The sequence below is a fragment of the Pan troglodytes genome, chromosome 22, assembly GCF_028858775.2.
Source record: "Pan troglodytes isolate AG18354 chromosome 22, NHGRI_mPanTro3-v2.0_pri, whole genome shotgun sequence".
Lineage (NCBI taxonomy): Eukaryota > Metazoa > Chordata > Mammalia > Primates > Hominidae > Pan > Pan troglodytes.
The window spans coordinates 36275765-36295620 of record NC_072420.2 but is presented as its reverse complement, the minus strand read 5'-3'; the positions used below and the strand labels follow the sequence as shown (position 1 = coordinate 36295620).

The 19856-nt window shown below is 40.8% G+C and overlaps 1 long non-coding RNA gene across 1 annotated transcript in view; it reads left to right on the top strand.

Annotated features, from left to right (window-relative positions):
• The window catches only part of LOC134809253 (uncharacterized), a 355314-nt gene that overhangs the window by 151269 nt on the left and 184189 nt on the right, over nt 1-19856 (top strand). The window contains exon 3 of the long non-coding RNA XR_010154519.1: nt 1431-1700. This is a non-coding gene — a long non-coding RNA (uncharacterized LOC134809253). The remainder of the gene's footprint in view (nt 1-1430; nt 1701-19856) is intronic.

Here is a 19856-nt window from a genome sequence, read left to right as displayed (position 1 = left end):
ATAACAAGTTAATAATGCCAGAAAACAATTGAGAGGTGTTTCTTGTGTTGTTTTGCAAACACTGGTCACATTTCCCCACAGAAGTACCAAAAAGAAATAGGATGAGGAAAGAGAAGTAATTGTGCAGGCTGTTTCTAACAAGTTTTGGTTAAAGGCAAATAAAATCAATCTCAAATGCGAGTTACTGTAGCTGATTGAGGAGTTAAAGGAAGTAAGTTACAGGAAGCAGTTGTGTCCAGTTTGGAGTTGAAGTTAGCAGATCTTTGAAAAAAGCTTTCTCTGATAACTAAGGTCAATTAATAATGACACATTTTCTAAATTTAGATTACTTTTCCATCTGCCTCAAAAATGACATTTGTTTACAATAAAAACTTAAAACATCTTCCCAGAGTAACAAAAAAAGCCATTTAAAAAATTCTGAATTAGCCTCTGACATGTACATTTTCTCCAATTTTAGATGTCTGGTCTTTTCCTGTTTCCATTTAAAGCCCAAATAATTGTTTTGCTCACTGCTTCCTTTGTTACTGAGCAGTGGCAAGAAAAGACAGAACTTGTTGAAGGAACTTGCTCTTCACTGTATTCCATGCACCCATTTATTCCCCATTGAAATGTGTGCCGAGAGCCAGGAAACCCACAATATTTCTAAGCATGTTCTTGAAGCATGTGAGCTTTAATGAGTGTTAAAAGTACCTTATTAACTTGCTGTTGCCTGCTGAGAAAACATTGTTTATATAGAATTGGCTTATTGCTAATGAGAGAATTTATTAAGGCATAGCACAGGCAAGGCATAATATGAACACTCTTTTTCTAAATATTTTCTTTCAGGTCTTTCTCGCTCCAGTTGATGATATTAAAGAAGGGTCAGACACGTCATCACTCACTCCTTTACTTACTGGAAAAAGCAAAAAGATTTTATTAAGATTAGAAAATTTTCCCCACCCCATTTGTCTCTTCCACACCAGTGTCTCAGCAATCGCCCCATTTGAACTGTGAGATGCTAAATAGTTCAGATGTTTTCCTCTTCCTGTAATAATCATGCATATGCCCAGCTTGGATGTCTCCCCTGCCTCATGAATTTGCAGAGTGGCCCCAGCTAGGCTCCTTCTTGTCGTGGGGACAATTGCCAAGGCTGATAGAAAGAGAAATAAATTGTGGAAAAGAGGGTTCACTTTATTTAACAGGGCTCCAATCCCTTTAGTGTCTGTAGTTTTGGGGCATGTGCCCTGAGCCCTCCAGCCTTGGTTCCTCTCTCTCACTTTACACTGTGTGCCCTGACCATTGGCTGGTCCTGAAACATGGCTTATGTGGCACTGGTATGCACCTTGTCGTCTACACAGCTGCGGAGCCCAGCTATCCCAAAATGGTGGTAGATGCTAGCACCCATAGTGATGGGCAGGACTGATCTCCCTTCTCCCATCTTTATTCGCTAGGATCCAAGTAAATTCTAGTGGGCAAGAGGAAGAGAAGAGAAACTACAACATCATTATCTTACTGCTGGAGGCAGCAGATTACGGACCCCTGACTGCGATGTGTCAAATGCACTATGTGACAACCAAGACCCTACACATCCGGGGGGCACTTCAGGATTCCTCCAGGCCGCAGTTGCTGGCCTAGACTCACTTCTTCAGGAGGGAGGTTCGCCCTGGAAAAGCTGATCTGCATTTCTGCTGGGATCGATGCCGTGGAGACTGAATACATTGGTAAGTAGTTTAGCAGCTAGTTTGGTCTCAGCTGACAATGATTATGGATTGGGGTGTTCAGAGCAAGAATGCACAAATGGTCTGGAGAAAAATCAGCAGTGAAACTCTACATTTTTTGTAACATCTAAATCAGCAAAGAAAAACTCTGCAGAATAGTTTCAGGTGTCTAGGAGAATACGAAGAGGGCTCCAGGCAGGTTAATGGACAGATATTCCCCCAATGTCCTTCATTCTGCACCTGAACTTCTTGGAGGCCATGTTGCCTGCTCTCTGACCCTCCTTTCTCCCTTGCTCTGTCCTCACTGATTCTTGGTTCTATTGGTGTTTTTGGTCTCATTCCCACTTTCCCCCCTGGCCCTCTGTGGTCCTAGCTTTTCATCCCAGAAGCCCCTTGTCGTGGCCAGAATCTAGTTGTCTTCGGAAAATTAATCACATGTCAAGCTTGGTTGTCCCTAAAAATCCAGGACCAGCAGTCACCTATGAATTTCTTTTGTGGGTCTCAGTAAAAATACAAAGTTAAAAGACACTGGGAGTCACAGGAGCTCAAACACTATCTTTTAAATCTCACGTGACTGCCCTCCCTCAAATAGGCTGTTCCCAGTTCTGAATGAAACAAAATTCTCTTCTGTGATTCTGTTTCATTACCCTCCAAGATCTTCTTCATAGCTCTGATCACTATTAAAGATGGAAACAAAATAAAAGCATGAAGAAATAAATTCTACCGCATGAGCCTTGCACCATGCCAGGCACATGGTAAATGTTGATTCAGTGACTAAGTAGATTCTTTTCCTGCTTCCGTAGTGGGCTGCATCTAGCATCAGTAGCTTACCCAACAAATGGTATGTTGTTTATAAGAGAAAAAGTACTGGAGATACTTTCCTGCTTTCTGAATTCCGTTTTATTTCATGATCACTCTTAGATTTGTTAACTGTGTGCATGAGAGCATCTGATATGAATATGGTTCAAATTGAATCAGCACAAATGAATCATCATAATCATAAGAAACTGAAAACTGAGAAAAAGTATTGGAGATACTTTTTCTGGTACTGATAATATTTCTGGTACTGATAATATTTCACCTTAATATTTTGCTGTGTTTTGGGTCTATTTCAGCAGATTTTTGATAGAACACCCTGAAATCCTCATATGAGTCATTAAGGGTTTGATTGAATTCAGAATCAAATGTGGGTAGGAAAATGGTCTTCTTGATAATCCATGATTAAGCTTTTTGATTGTTTGGTACTTTTTTTTTTCGTGGTCTTACCCAGCCAAACCACTCTTCAGACGACACTCCTATTACCCCACACAGAGTAAGTCTGATCACACAAAAGACCTCTGTGTCATGGCCCTTTCAACGCCCATCATCTCTACTTTGAACAGGGGGTATGTTGTTGAGCTCTGCGGCATGAGTTATCTCAGAAGTGGCGCCATCCTTGCTGTCAAATAGCACAGTGACGGAGCGTTTCACAGCGCTTAGGGTTACATGAATTTGGCAGTGTCGTCCAGTTCTGTGGGCACATAGCATAAAGGTCAAAATTGTAGATTCGATGACTTTGGGGCCAGTGAGGTCCGTTTTGTTTCATGACCACTCTTAGATTTGTCAATTGTGGGCATAAGAGCATCTGATGTAAACATGGTTCAAGTTGAATCAGCACAAGTGAATCACTCTTACTTAAGAAACTGAAACAAAAAAACAAGCACAAACCAACGTGGTAGCCTTTGGTGAACTTGCAGGCAAAATATCAATCTCTTTTTCCTCCCTTCCTCTCTCTTCTCTCTCTTTCTCTTTTTATATATGATCGTTATTTAACGAACTGAATGACAATCAGATATACCATTTTTATCCTGGACTGTGACTTTAAAAAGACATTATTTATGAAACACCTACTGTGTCACTACTCATGGGCATTGTAGAGCAAGATCAGCATCTCTCTCTTCCTTCCCTCCTTTGCGGTTGACCCTCTGCAGGTGTCTCAAGGACCATGGCACTGACTTCTTGTTTATGTTACTGAACTTCATGGTTAACAAAATGCCGTTTTCCATCTAATGAATTTGCCCTGCAGGCACAGGAAAAGAGTTGGTTCCACCATTTTCAGAGGCCAAGCAACAATAAATTTTGCAGGATTTCGTTGACGTTAATTGGGTTTGTATTGGTGTGAGACATTCTTGCTCCTGCCTCATTTGTCTTCTGAATCATTTGAATCGCCCACGTTCTGGGCCAGCTAGTCATTCAACCATGTGATTCCCAGCTTAACAATATATCCGAGTCACTGGTGGCTCAATCACACTTTAGTTTATTGCTCAATAAAATAATAATAACAATAAGTTCAGACATTTAACCAGGCTGCTTTTCTCCAGGGGCAAAATAAAGCCTTCCAGTTTAAAAGAGGGCTTGCTTTCATTTCTGTTTTTTTTTTTTTTTTCCCCCAAAGAAATAAGTCAAAATGCTTTTGGTATTAACAAAAGACCCTTTCCAGAGGTGTAGCTACTAACACCTGGAGAAAATCCTAAGAACCAGAATTGAAGACAAAATGGAGAAGACATGGGGGCGATTATTGTTTGTATGATGGAGACACATACTCATACTCATGCACACACACAAATACAAGTTGTTTTCTCTTATAAAAATAATTACTGCCCAATTCTTATGTTATTATAAAACTATGATTTGCAAATGTGTCTGTTGAAACAGTCTTGCTGTATGGTCAGGTGGCAATAATATGTGAATAAGTTCTCGCTTTGTTTTTGTTGTGGGCACTAGCTCGTGCAATGTGCTTGTGTATGTAAGAAGTTTTGATGTCAGTTGTGTGTGATTGGAGGCATAGAAAGCTGCAGGCAAATTTGTAAATGGGTCTTTATATCTGCAAGTTGGTTACTAGACCATTGCTATCTTGGTGAAGGGCCATTTAAAAAAAATTCAAATCTGTTGAGAACTGATGCTTTGGTAAAATACGATGAAAACTAATGATTAGAAAGTCAGTCATGCATTTGGATGTCATGGTGATATTATATTGCTGTAAAACTTTCTAAGCACTGAACTTCCAGTCTCTGTGCTTATATTGATGCAGACTGGTTACAAATAGTTCCTGGATCTCACTGTTCACAGACCTTTCTTTCAGTAGCTCCATCCTGGACTGCTCAAATGCAGAGAAAGCTCTATTCCAGGCTTAAAATAAATGAGATATCACTTAAAAAAAACACATTGGGGATAAAAAAAAAACCAGTTGTAAATGAATGAGCTTATTAAATTGTCAATATAATAGGGTTCTTTTTTAAAGACTTTTTTTTAAACAGCTCACTGTTTTGAAATACCAAAAACAAAAAAATGCTTTTAAATTAACTTCAATGTTTGTCCAGTCTGAATCTAACACATTTTTGAATCTTGTCAATGGTCAGTGTGCCAGTGGTGGAAACATTTGCAAAGGTGCTGTTTTCTCTAAATTTGCTTCACTATTTTATATAAGCATTATTATGAAACTCCTTCTAAATCCCTAAAAAACATATGCTCCTTTATACCACTTTATTACTGAACATTGTTTTCTAGGATACATATAATCACATATGTTTTTATGACTGAGGTGTATCTTTGTGAAATGGCTGGCAGAGCTCAGGGCAGACATTGGCCTGTCCCCACATTGAGAGAAAGACAGTGAATTTCTCACTCTGTTTTTACTAAGGTACCAAACCAATTAGGATTTCGAAAGTGTGTTGCCCAAATGTTAGAGTCAGTTTGGACTTTGATATACTTTTAGTGCTGGTGTGTATGCTCAGACATCCATGTCTGTACAGATACCCCCTGAAATAGTTTGATCCAGAGTTCACATATTGCTAAGAATATAGGTTTGCCCTTGTGACCAGTGTAACAGTCTCCCAAACCAGATAGAAGTGCAAAAGTTCAAGCTGGTGTGGCAGATTTGCTCAGTGAAGTCAGTGGAGCCGAAGATCCTTCTGTCTTGTTTGTCCATTATCCTAGCATGTTGGTCACACTTGCGTGGTCCACGGTGGCTCATGGCCAAGCTGCTTTCTAGTCAACAAGAAGGGGAGTGTGAAGGAGCAAGGGAGAACATGGGCTCCCCTTTTGGGGCATGACTTGTAAGTTTTATACATTTCTTCCCTTCACATTCTATGGGACCATCTGCTCTAAGATAAGCTCAGAAATTGAGAGTCAAGCACTTAGAATGTTTTATAACAATATGGCATCACCTTAAAATCCAAACACGTGTTTATTTCATTATTTGGAGATAATAAAGGCCCATTTGCAAATCAGCCACCCAGCTGCAAAGAAGAAAATGTGCTTGTTTTCTGGACTGCCGTGTGCCCGTCAAATATGGAATTATTGTGGGGGGCCAGCAGTATCCGTGCAGGCGCCTTTCCAACTTCCATGTCTTGGTTAACTTTGCTTCTCAAATAGTGTCAATTATTTGCCTTATTGTCATTTTCTGAGAAGTAAGGCCATGATGTACATACACTGTGGACTTACCAGGAACTCCTTCACACCACCTTGGCTTCCTCTCAATGCCGCTTTACTGCATGTCGACAGCTTCTACCTATTTGATCTTAGTGCTGAAGGGAGATTTTCCTAGGATCTAAACCATGAAGATTTGTGATGAAACTACAAGAAAGCTGAAGTTCCTTAAACCAAATGCTGCAAGGTGGGAAGTGAATAAAACCTAGTTTTAGATGGCCTCTGCAGAACATGCAGGAATTGAACACACACAGAATACAGGGAGCCTGTGGGTCAAATGCAGATGTGGATAGCTTAGTATGATGGTGGTAATAACATGGGGGTGTAAAATCTTGGCAGAGTTGCCTTTCTGGAAAGAATTCTAGGTGTCTCCTGAACAGTGAACTCATAATTACATCTTGCAATTGAGCCGTTTACTTACCACCAGTGGAAATCCCTAGGGAGGGGCTGAAGGATAGGTCTTCCTGTGCTTTCTTTAGCTTCTGTGGCTGTTGAAGAGGTTTGAGGCTCTCCTCTTACCTCCACCCCACATCTGACCTGGCCTGTCCAAAGCCCATTGTGCAGCATCCTGAACCCCATTACTATTTCTCCTCTGATTTCTTTTCCTCCTTCCCTACTTTGTTTAAAAATGTTTGGGCCATGGCTGTTGAGATGGCCGTGGCTTTAACCAAACCAGAAACACTGAACTTGCCTCCTTTATGGAATTGGTTACTCATGCTTGAATGGTGGATGGCATCTTCCCTGCATGTTGGGATAGAGGCCAGAATGATGTCACTGTGGAGTCTGAACCAGGCTTTCTGTTGGGGTCTTATGGAAACTTGATCTGAAGGACATAACTAGGTGGAAGGGATGGACTGAGCAGTGGCAGGCAGTGAGAAGCAGCTATATTGCTGCATTCTGGTCAGGAGCACTATATAAAGACACTCACAAAGGGAGGGAGGGGTGAAATGATCACCTGCATCAAGGATGAGCAAGGGCAGCAGCAATCAGGGACTCCCTGCAGGGCATTGGGCTGCTAACGCAGAAGCCAGAAGCGATTTGGTTGAAGTCATGGAGAGGCTTCCATAGGGGAGAGGCCAGTGCAAGGAAGTCCTTATTCTTATTTTTGTTTTTGTCTTGTTTGTTTTTTTAATTTTAATGTCTGACATCTGAATGTCTTTCAGGAAGAGCCCTGTCTTTATTTAGAAAGTTACCTGGGCAAGCTGTTCGGAGTTGAGATGGGATTCAAAGGGCGTGGGTTTGGCTGCAGACAAGAAAGGCAAAGAGTTGCAAAAGAAAGAAATTGAATTTGAGTAGTAGTCATATAGATATATGTATATAGTCAATGTGTAGTCTGTTATCCCTCACTCCCCTCTCACCCTTTCCCCCAAGTCCATTCATTGTGTCATTCGTATGCCTTTGCACTCTCAAAGTCATATATATTTGTGTGTGTGCGTGTGTGTGTCTTTGTTAACCTTGCTTCTCAAATAGTGTCAATTGTTTGCCTTATTGTCATTATATATATACACATACGTGTGTATTATATATATACACATACACGTATGTGTATATACACGTATGTGTATATATGTGTATATATGTGTGTGTGTGTATATATATATATATATATATATATGCCTTTGAGGGTGCAAAGGCATATATATACTCAGTGATGGGTGCACCAAATCTCACAAATCACCACTAAAGAACTTACTCAGGTAACCAATCACCACCTGTTCCCCAAAAACCTATGGAAATTAAAAAAAAAAAAGAAATTGAATTTGAGGGTTACAGAGATGCAGAGAAAGAGAGGAAGAAAACTGGAGCCCAATCAGTCAGAAATTATAGAGGAAGTTAAGAACAGGAGTGTTTCAACATTGTAAATATGCTAACAACCACTCAGTTGTCTACTTTAGACAGGTGAATTTTATGATACATAAATTATATTTCAATAAAGCGTTGAAAGAAGAGAGCACAAGTGTGTCTGATACACAATTTCAGGTTGCTTGCATTGCTGCAGTATAACCTCCAAATGCTCTGCAGAATTGAGCAAGCCTCATGAAAGGATTTGTTTATTTAGTTGCTCGGTTTTGGTGGAAGTCTAGGAATGGAGGAGGATTGCATACTTGGCTTAACATGGGTTGGAAGGAGATAGTGTGCACTGGAAGAAGAGATGTTCCATAGATTCCTAGCTCACTGGAACCTGGGGCTTTTGGCCAGAAGTGTCCAGGAGAATGAAAGTCCCCAGTAATTTGCAGAAATCCTGGGAACATTAGACTCACAATGTAGACAGGAGGGTTATCTGGATATTGTGGACTGGTGACTGTGAGTTTCTGTTAAGTACAGTAGAATGTTTCTAGCATATAACTTATGTTTACTTTTATGGAATGCCCATGGTTCTGGTTACAGTTATATTATGCAAATTCAGCTTTTTCAAAAGCGCATTCCTGGGAAATAATGACTCCAGAAGATTTGCAGTGAGAAAAAGGACTAGATGGTCAAGTAAATATTAGGGAACACTGCAAACTCTATTCCCTCTCTGAGAGTCACAATGTACAATAACATATTAAAGGCTCTAAGAAGGTCTGCAATAAGGCCCATGTTGGTTTAGCCTGGTATTTCCCATACCTAGTTGACCCTGACCTCTTTTCAAACAGCACACATTAACAGGGAAAGTCCTGGGAAACATGCCTGTTTTATCTTTGAGCAAGGACCGTATGCCTGGAGCCAGAATGGAACTCTGCATCAGTCCATGCCTGATATTCTTTCATTGATTCCTTCATTCTTTCAGGGCTGGGAAGCCTATGTTGCTTTGCGTTTGTCAAAAGCAGCAAACTGTTGAACAATAATCATTCAGCAACCACAAAATGTATCCAGGGAATTGGTGCTGTCAGATTTGGATATTAGTCTTTGGTGGCCTAACTCTAGTAATTAAAACACAATGATAATGCAAATGCAAATGAAATTAGCAATGCAATTTGGTTTATCCGCAATTAATATGGTGTAAGCATATTATTACTGGCCTACCGCCGGCTAATGTCAGCCTCTTTTCACGATGCTTGGTAACACAGTGAATCAACATTTCTAGTTGGATTCTCTCCCTTGCAATCAAATGTCACTGCTACATGCTGCATATAACTTTGTTTTATACCTTCTGAATAATTGTCACAAATACAGCAGATGTTCCTTACTGCTTAGGTGAATGCCAAGTATTGGACAGGAGGGAATAAAATAAAAATAGTTTAGAACTCAGATACAGTAAATACGGTGGGGTAGAAACTAGCGGAAAGGAATACTCTAATCATTGTATTAGACAATTCACTTGTACGACTATGTAGTGATGCAGTTCTCCACGTTCTCTCCCTGATGCCGTTCTCATAAATATCTGTTCATTTCTACCTTTAGCTAGGGTCTGATAGAATTCTCATAACATATTAGAAGGATATTGTTTGACATTGCAAACTTCTCTATGATTCAAAAGCAGGATGGGGGCTGATTTGTGCTGCCCATGATGGCTTCTTCTGCTGTGTCTTTTAATGACTGTTGGCACGAGAGGGCATTCTCCAGCCACTCTCCATCCTTTTCCCAGATTTTACCCATTTAAAAATTTTCCTAATGTCTCCTCTGGAGTGTTGTGTTTTTTCTTCCTGCTTTTTAGTGCTTTCCATTTTTTCCTTGTCTTGTCAGTCTATACACCACTTCATGTGAGGGTACACAACGATTTTGGTAGAATTCTGGGTGTCTGTCTCTGATATTTAAGTGTTAGTGAAGTGATTTGTGAAAATCTTAGATAGATATAAAATAACATAACAAATTTCATCTTGAGGAATGCTATCCTTGATGTGAAAGTGAAGAGAAGTAACGGGGTGGGCTCATGAGGTTAGCAACAAGAAGGAGCTAGCACATAATGGCTTATGTAATGGAACCATTTAATAAAAATAGGTACAACATACTAGTGTAATTAGATGAAAAGGTCATAGAAATCATCAATTTAGATGGAGGTGATATGAGAAATAGGATTTAAAACTTCCAGGAAACTGTCTCCTGGAGATTATTTGAACCACAAAACGTGTTTTGCATTTCCAGCTTAATTGCCAAAAGCACGAGGCCATCCGTGGCACAGTGCAAGATCTCTGCAGAGCTTCCCTAACTGGAAGTGTTCAGGGGTAGGTCTCATGCATTACTAATGCTAGAACAATAGAGCTGCCAAAACTCCCGCTCCATGAAAGCGACTAACCTGATCCTTGACTAGTGTTACTGAGTCTGTACAGGATAATTGCATTTGATTTCTTTAAAGAAAAATGTCCAACTTTTCTATTACTGAAGAAAACAAGAAATAACTTCAATTGTCCTTTAATAAGAAATAGCTTCAATTGTGCTTTACCAATTTTTATCTCTAAGACGTATGAATTTTGCTCCATGACAGTTTCCTAGTATGTCTTCCAATGGGACATTGACAGTCTTTTGTTTTCCTGTTTTTCTATCAAACCCATCTACATCTAAGGTGAAATTAAGGCTGTTCCCTTTTGAGATGACCCCTGTCTGATCTCTGCAGATACCACCTTTGGCTGATGTCCTTACTCTCTATGATAGACGGTCAACAATTGTGTGGTAGGCTCCTTTTTATTTTGAGCTGAAGTTTCGCTCTGTCACCCAAGCTGGAGTGCAGTGGCACAATCTAGGCTCACTGCAACCTCCGCCTCCCGGGTTCAAGCAGTTCTCATGCCTCAGCCTCCCAAGTAGCTGGGACTACAGGTGCGTGCCACCATGCCCGGCTAATTTTTGTATTTGTTTTTTAATAGAGACGGGGTTTCACCATGTTGGCTAGGCTGGTCTCAAACGCCTGACCTCAAGTGATCTGCCTGTCTTGGCCTCCCAAAGTGCTGGGATTATAGGCGTAAGCCACTGTGCCGGGCCGGTAGCCTCCTTCTCACTCATATCTGGGGTGTCCTGACTTCTTCCTTCTCACCAGAAGTGGCTTCCAAAGTGCTTGGCTCATGGTGTGTACACAATGGATGTGTATGAATGAAATAATAAAAGAAAAGAGAATGGCATTGGTTTACTGACAGCTGGCAACAGGAGTATGCATAATGACTGCTCCCTGTGGTGGCAGAAAGTGACCCTGCCTTAAAGAACAGATGAGCACTTCTGACTTCAGGGACCCAGCATTGGGCGCAGGCAAAGGCACCTTGAGATGTTAAAATATCCATTGTAGCGACTAACACCATTCAGGGAAATGCTTCTCCACCTCTGTCTTCTGCTCCTCAAAGCAAAAGATAACAGTCCAAATGCCATGAAAGACTGTGGGTCTATTATTGACAAATAAAAACAAGGGATACCCAATTAAATTGGAATTTCAGATCAATGGTGAATAATATTTTTAGTATAAGTATGTCCCAAGTATATTATAGTTGATCTGTCAATAGTATTAGCTACTTTTGTTCTTGGAGATGGATACAGCTTAGGAGAAGTAAGAGAAAGAATAAATTAATGAACTTGTCCTGTCTTGCAGATATGGTGGCAGTATATTCTTGCAGTATGAATTATCATTTTCCAATAGTTCCAAACATCCATCTTCTTGCTTCTCTTTGTGTTCCAATTTGTGGTTTGGAAGGGTGCTCATGAACCAGTGAATTAGCTTGGTGTTCTCAATAGGTGAGCTCATGTTACCTGAGAAATATTTTGTAACATTACACAATTGCTATTATTCTTGAATTTGTGTATAGGTGGGTTTGATGTAACATGTATAAAGCATGAAAATGATTTTTCACATATCCCTAGAGATTTATGTATTACTTAGATGTTGCTTTAAGAAATGGTGAAAACAGAAATATAAGTGATAGCAATCTATAGGATGAAGTTAAAATATTTTGTAATATTTTCAATTCAGAAATATAAGTGATAGCAATCTATAGGATGAAGTTAAAATATTTTGTAATATTTTCAATTTGAAGATGATATGTAAAATTAATGTGTTGTTTCCAAATTTAAGTACTACTTTACATCTGTTATTGATAGTTCTGCTCACTACTGCCTGAACAAAGTGTTTCTTTGAAATTGAAATTAGTAAAAAAGCTGTCTTGTCTCAGGTGGTATTACAGTCAATGCAATGCACTTTATGTGACAGCTTTGATTATAAAGACATGTGAAATGAAATAAATAGGCCAGGTGCAGTGGATCATGCCTGTAATCCCAGCACTTTGAGAGGCCAAGGCAGGTGGATCACCTGAGGTCAGGAGTTCAAGACCAGCCTGGCCAACATGGTGAAACCCCGTCTCGACTAAAAACACAGAAATTAGCCGGGTTTGGTGGCAGGCACCTGTAATCCCAGCTACTTGGGAGGCTGAGGCTGGAGAATCGCTTGAACCTGGGAGGTGGAGGTTGCAGTGAGCTGAGATCACGCCACTGCACTCCAGCCTGGGCAAAAGAGTGAGACTGTCTGAAAAAAAGAAAAAAGAAATGACAGAAATAAATGTTAGGGAATAAACATATAATATTTAATTAATTATGTACATTTTAATTTTATGACTCTACCGAAGATGCTGACCCACCAGCAGAACACTTAAACATATCTAATAATAGGAATTATTACATTTTGCTGGTATTTGGTTGCCTAAAAACCATAGTTTTACTTATTTTCCTATGTTGCTATTATAAAGGTATAATTGTCAGATTGAGAGACAAGACACACATATTATTTAATAGTTTGTTTATCTGAGTCACAGCATCTAGATACATAGATGAGAGAGTGCTTTAGATCTTGCCCTGGGCCCTACCAGTGTTGGGGAATAGGCTGCATGGAGAGGCCAGCCTTGTACCTTCTTTTCCCCCAGAATCTGGTTGACTCCTCTGGACCCTTGGACATAAATGGTTCTTACTTTCCTGTCTCTTTCCCTCAGTGAGATATAAAGACACCTGTATTAGTCAGCTCAGGCTTCCATAATAAAGTGCTGCACCCTGAGAGGCTTAAACAACAGAAACCCAGGGTCTCTCAGTTCTCAAGGCCAGTAACCTGAGATCAAGGTGTCAGCCGGCTTGGTTCCTCTCAGGCTGTGAGGGAGAATCTGTTCCAGGCCTCTCCCCCAGCTTCTGGGGGTTGCTGGCAATCTTTGGTGTTCCTTGTTGATGCATCTCTCCAACCCTCTGCGTATCCATTCATTTGGGATTCTTCCCACCCATGTGCATGGCTCTGTGTCCAAACTTCCCCTTTTTATAAGAGCACCAGTCATATTGGATTAGGGACTCATCCTAATGACCTCATCTTAACTAACTCCGTCTGCAATGACCCTATTTCCAAATAATGTCACATTCTGAGTACTGAAGGTTAGGACTTCAACATACACATTTTTGGGGTGGGGGACACAATGTAACCTATGATATGGTTTGATTTTGTGTCCCCATCCAAATCTCATCTTGGATTGTAATCTCTGGATGTGTTGTGGGAGGAACCCAGTAGGAGGTAATTGAATCATGGATGTCATTTTCCCCCATGCTGTTCTCGCAATAGTGAGTGAGTTCTCACCAGATCTGGTGGCTTTATAATGGGCTTTTCCCCTTTTGCTCAGCACTTCTCTTTCCTGCTGCCATGTGAAGAAGGATGTGTTTGCTTCCCCTTCCGCCACGATTGTAAGTTTCCTGAGGCCTCCCTAGTCATGCTGAACTGTGAGCCAATTAAACCCTTTTCCTTTATAAATTATCCAGTCTTGAGTATGTCCTTATAGCAGCATGAGAACTGACTAATACAACCCATAGTAACACTCAGTGTTGTCCACTGGCTGAAGGGGGAATTTAAGGGAGGTTCTATGGAATTGAGGTGGAGGGGTTGCCTGGGGTTGAGGGTGGGAATTGAAGTTAGGATGAAGACCAGACATGGATCACCATTCACACATTTTCGATAACTGAAAAAAGCCTGAAGTGTTTATTTTCTTTTTCTTTTTTGGTGGAGGGTAGTGATGGGGATGGAGTCTATCAATGTGTCCTTGCATCCAGATATTCCTGATATCCAAGGGCAACATCACCCTGCCAAGTCTGAAGTTGGGCACATACTCCACTTGCTACTTTTTGGGCAGAAGCATAATTTTCTCTCCAGAGGAAGAGTTAGAGAAGATAAAGATTGAAGTGATTTTTATAAGGATATGTTAATTTAAAATTTAATTGTATTTCGCTTAGGTCACATTAACACAAAGCATAAAACTGGCACATTCACTAAACAAGCCACTGTTTCCTAGGTTAAACATGGAATGATGAAATTAAAATGTCTAGGTTTGGAAAGGTATCATAGTCAATGCTATTCATTATGCTTTATTAAATACCAAAAAAATATACCGGATTTTGAAAAAAAGAAAACCCACAGTTAAAACATTCAGATACTCTGCTTTTGGCAGGTCTGGCTGTGAATGGAAAATGCCCACAATGCAAGGGCAGGCAGAATCAGCTTGGCCCTAGGAGGGCTGTAAATAATTATTTCTGGAATGGAGAAACACGAGCTAAACATAGCAATTGCCTATGTTTACAATACTTCAATTTGCAAATTTCAAGGTATTGTTCTACCCTGTCAGATAAATACATACTACAGTAACACTGTGGTCATTTTGATGCCTTGACCAGGATAGATACCTTCATGGAGGAAAAGAGTTGCCTGTGAGGTTTAGCTTATTAAATCTATTTGAGATTTGTCTCATGACTTCCATCGTTACCTGTGCATGGGTATAATCTCTGAGTACATAGTCAGGACCCTCCTGAGTGAGTTTTGTTTTGTTGTAGGTAGGTCGTGTCAGGAGGTGAGTGGTAAATATCACCCTGTCTTTGACAAAACTCCTACCTATATACCTGGAAAATATACATCTTTTGGACAGTTGATTGTCCTCCCATAAGAAGATGGACAAGCTTCTTGAGGATGCAGGTCACAACTTGGAATCAGATTTGAATCCAATTTCTTTGGCCACTTTTATTTATGTATTGTTGAGCCTGAAGTTGAGGCATGCATCCATTTCTTACACTGCAGGATAGGAAGTGGGATGTCAAGTGGAGTGGCTGTGATGATGAAGTGAGATCCTGAATTTAAGACAATTCCTGACAGGTGGTAAATGCTTTTAGGGAGACAATTCCCCAAGGTGCCTCATGGTTCTGCATGTCTTATAAGAAGAACAGTAAATACATTTTTTGCTGGACTATCTTTTCAAGAATGTTTGTTTCGTGCACATCCTTGGATGATAGAGATAGTGTATCCTGCTGGGGCAAAGGGTTCGGCAGGTTTGCTTGCAGCCCTTTATGAAGATTTGGATGTTCTAAGCTTGTAGCTCCTCAGTTGTGACACAAACTCACTGTGTATGCAACCTCTACTTGGGCTTCTCCTCCTCACCTCTGCAAGGGTTGAGGGGTAAGGGAAACCAAAGTAAATGCAAACTTCATGCCGCCTGCTGTGCTGTGAGTAATGAAGTTCTTTGTCTCTGACCCAGGAGTCTCCTGTCTTCTACCAGCATCCATGAAATTGTGGCAGACTAACTTGTTAGCTTGCAAGTAGGTTATAATTTCAGACCCTTCATAGTTTTTGACAATGCTTAATATATAATCATTTTTTATCATTAAATAACAAGTGTTTTGAAGGCAGGGACCATGCTGCTCATTGTAGCATCTGCAAGCCTTGTATAGAATGGACTCACAGTGCATGCTTATTGAATGAATTAAATTGGACTGGCTAGTTTTAAACTAAGTTTTTTCTTTCTCAATTAACTCAAACTCAACAACATCTGCATTAGGGCCAGACAGTGAAGAGGAAGAATAGAGGGAGGAAGGCTGACGGGGAGGAAGAGGAAAAATCCAAACACCTTGATTTCTTTTGTCTTGTTGCACTCATGATCCTCTTTACAGATATTTATTTTCAGGAATAACATATCTCTAACCCTATATCCTCTTCATAAATGCATGACAAAATGACAAGGAATGAATGCATACAACACAGAGTGATTATGTACCAGTGTGTGTGGGGACAGGGGCATAACTAGCAAAGAAGCCCCAGTACAAGGTCTAATGAGATCCTTCTTCATGCATGGCAAGGAGAATTCTGATTTCATCCTTCCTCCCATGAGCAGGGGATGTGGGGATGCTGGAGGCAGAACGACAGAGAGCTTCTTCAATGGAGAAGTAAACATGGTCAAAGAACTAGCAGCAGACTCCCCAACTCTAGGGAGGGGGCTTCTGCCATTCCACTTGCTGCTCAAGAGTGTGCAGCAATTGGCCAAAAGAGCAAGGAAATTGAGGCCAAGTAGGTGTCTCTAGATAGGACTGCAAGCTTTGTAGAACAAACAGCAACTATGATCATCCTCCCTGCCACAGCTGTAGCTCAGCATGCTTCATGCTGTCCTGCTAGCTATCAGCCACTCAGCCCCAACAGTACTCCTCTCCACGTCATCCTTGGAAGGAGCTCATTTGCACCCCTCGGAGACTAAGGCTCTATGCAACAACCTGGCTGAGTCTGTGGAGCTGTGCCTTTGGGCAGGAGGCAGAGTGTATTGTGTTTCCTTGATCAGCCTGCCTATCATTTATCAAACATTGCTTGAGTGTCTAGGCATTTGTATTAACTTCTTTCTTATTTTCTGTATTCTTGAAGCCCTGGCACCTGCAGTCTCACGGGTCAGGAGGGACTGCCCCTTGGAGGGGAGAACATTAGCTAATTCCCAAAGATAACAATCAACTAACTTAGAAGAGCACCTTTCATATGCAAGCCAATCAGTCCAAAGCCCATACCCTGCCAACCACCTCTGGGCCACTGTTTACCTGCCCTAATCACACCAAGGGCAGATGTTGGACAACCCAGGACAGCTGCTAAACCCTCGAGCCTGCAGAAGTTATTCAAGCTAGCTAACCCTAAACCTGCTTAGCTTGCTTATCCTGCTATACTCATTCCTTCCTTGGAATCCCTCATAAAGCCTCTTTTCATGCCTTCCCCTCACTCCCTCAGCCTCCTGACCAACGCTGGTGCTTCCGCATATGACCCTGCATGACATGGCTGCCTCCTCCTCGGGGGAACCGTGAGTCATGAGCTATCTTTGCAATTGTAGTCCTTTCCTGAGCTGTTGGCCTCATAGTCCTTGGATAATCATAAAACCCACATTTTAAAACAGCATTGCCCTCTGCACTGAAAATAAGATGGGCTTGTGTTAGGGCTTAAGGGAGAACTTTTCTTGGTTTTTGTTAAAGAAAATACATGTAAGATTTGTGTAAGAATTCTTTGTTTTGATTTCCAGTTGGAAATTATAGAAATAGAGCAAGACAGAGTTGCAAGAAGTTTTGCCTTATCCATAAAGGAATGAATGGAAAAATTATGAAATTTCCATAGCCTGGAATACACAACTATTAGAGAGACTGAGTCACAGCTATAGGGGTTGACGTGGAGGTGTTTTCCTTTCTCTTTTTGGGAGAGAAAAACAAGATGCAGAGAAGTGTTTGTCATGGGATTCTACTTTTTAAGAAAACAATGACGTAAAGGATGTATCTGTGTGGATATATGTATACGTGTCTGCATAAAACTAGATGAACCTGAGGAGGAACATGGAAGGGTGCAAGCTAAGTTGATTGTATGAGTTAATGTGGGTGGATATTGGGGAGCAGGGAGAATAGAGAGGCCAAGGAAAACTGAGAGAGAAAAGAGAGCACTTAAAATCTCATATCCACACTTAAATGTTTATATTAAATTATTAGTGTTAATATGTATAGATACATTTTAAAGCTCTATAATTCAGTGGTTCTGCTCTTTAGCAGAATTTTACTCTGTGACTCAAGATATGTTAATATCATTCTTGTGTGATTTACTTTTAAAGGGAGATGAAGATAGATTTGCCTGCCACCCATCCCGCCTGTTGAATGCAGGCAAACAGAGTCCTTGGGTTTTAATGTCTTATTGCCAGGCAGACGTGGGCTAGACTTGAATCACCACCTCCCCAGTCAGGTCTCTGATGTGTAAGACAAGCAGCATGGGAAGAACCAGCTGCCCTGCAGAAGAGACGCCTGTCTCTCCAGATAGAATGGAGCGTTTCTGTCCCTCGGGTTCCAGACCACCACAGACTCACCAGCTCCAGCCCCTGCGGTCACTTGGCCAGACAAAAGCAAGTTCTTTTCTCACAGCACAGGGCCTCCTCTTCTGCAAACTTAGCCCCTTCTGTTGGGTGTTACTAAGCCGTGAGTCTAAATATGGCACATGGCCGTTGGATGGAAATCATTTCCAGTAAAAGAGGATGTTTCCTCAGCAGTTTTCAAGCTGGCGCTGACTCAAGCATCCTCGAGGGAGACCATTTAACTGGTCATTAGGGAGACAGCAAAAAGGCATTGAGGAATTCTGTAACAAGATGCGTATCCTGTGTGGAAGGCCCCCTGGGACTCTGACCATTGGCTCTCTCTGCTTGCTGGAGAGGTTTTATTGATGCTGCATAAAAGTATTTTGCAGCAACAAATCTGTTATTTGTGCATTGGTTTAAAGATGCTGTACTGTACTGGATCTAGCTTTGTGAGGAACAGCACTGAAGGTGAGACGTGGCACTCAGACAGTAATTAAATGTTTAAAGATGATTAATACCCAAGTCAATACATCATCAGAGGTAGAGAAGAGAATTGAGGCCTTGAAAGGAGAGATGAAAATTTATGCTGAGATTTTTGGGCAAGCTATTTACACTGCCCTGAAGGCAACACATACACTTACTTACAAATTGAAATGTTTGAAAATCAGAATGTAAACACAGTGAGGATTCCTTGACGTAGACTCTATAGTGCAAAAAAGGGTTTACTTGAGGGGTATGTAGGGTCTGTCTGCTATGGAAAAAAAATGATCCTTATGAGAATAAAGTGTCATAAAACTTCAAGGCTAGTACTTGTATACTGACAAAGATATAGCTAGTGAGGATGATAAGACCAATGATCTGAATTCAAATAGGTCCTTCAGGTTCTGGGATCATTCAACACCTATCGGAGCTCTAGCAGCAGGTCCATAAGAGTAGGGGTTCACTTTGCACAATGAAGCATGGATTCATAGGATCTTTGGTGCAGGAACCCATTCCACTAGGGTTCATTCCTGTTCCCAAATATTTACTTTTTCAACACTGTTGATGTCGATCTTTAGGGAAGCATTTCAAAGTACATGAATGGCAAGAATGAGAAAATGTATTTTTAAAATGGAAGATATGCTAAAAATGTACTTTTTAAAAGGATCTGAATGAAACTACAGTTAGTTAATCAAGAAACAATATGACTAACCACAGCTGTGTAGTTCTTAGAGAGTATTTATGAATGCGTGTCGTCAATGAATGTGTCCTGGGCATGGACCATGGGGTCAGAAACTTTTATTTATGTATTCACTTATTTATTTATCTTCTAAGTCTAGAACTTTCTTTCTTACAAATAGGAATCTGTAAAGTGCAGTAAATCAGGCTTATTTGTTTTAAAGAAGTCATTTGAACTATTTCTCCTTTAAAACAGAAATATTTGTAGGTGCAACCTGTTGCCCTTGGCAATAGAAGTGCCGCTCTGTTAATCTTTGCTCTGATCTCTCTTTTCATGCTGTGATCTTTTAGACTCTGTATTGGTCCTAAAATGATGGGTCTTTATCCTTGGGATAACTCTCAGTGCCTTTCCTATAGGAGGTCAAGGTCAAGGCTCCTTGTAGTGACACAGATTTGGGGCTTTCTGCATATAGTACTGAAGCCCATAGAGAAGTGGAGGCCC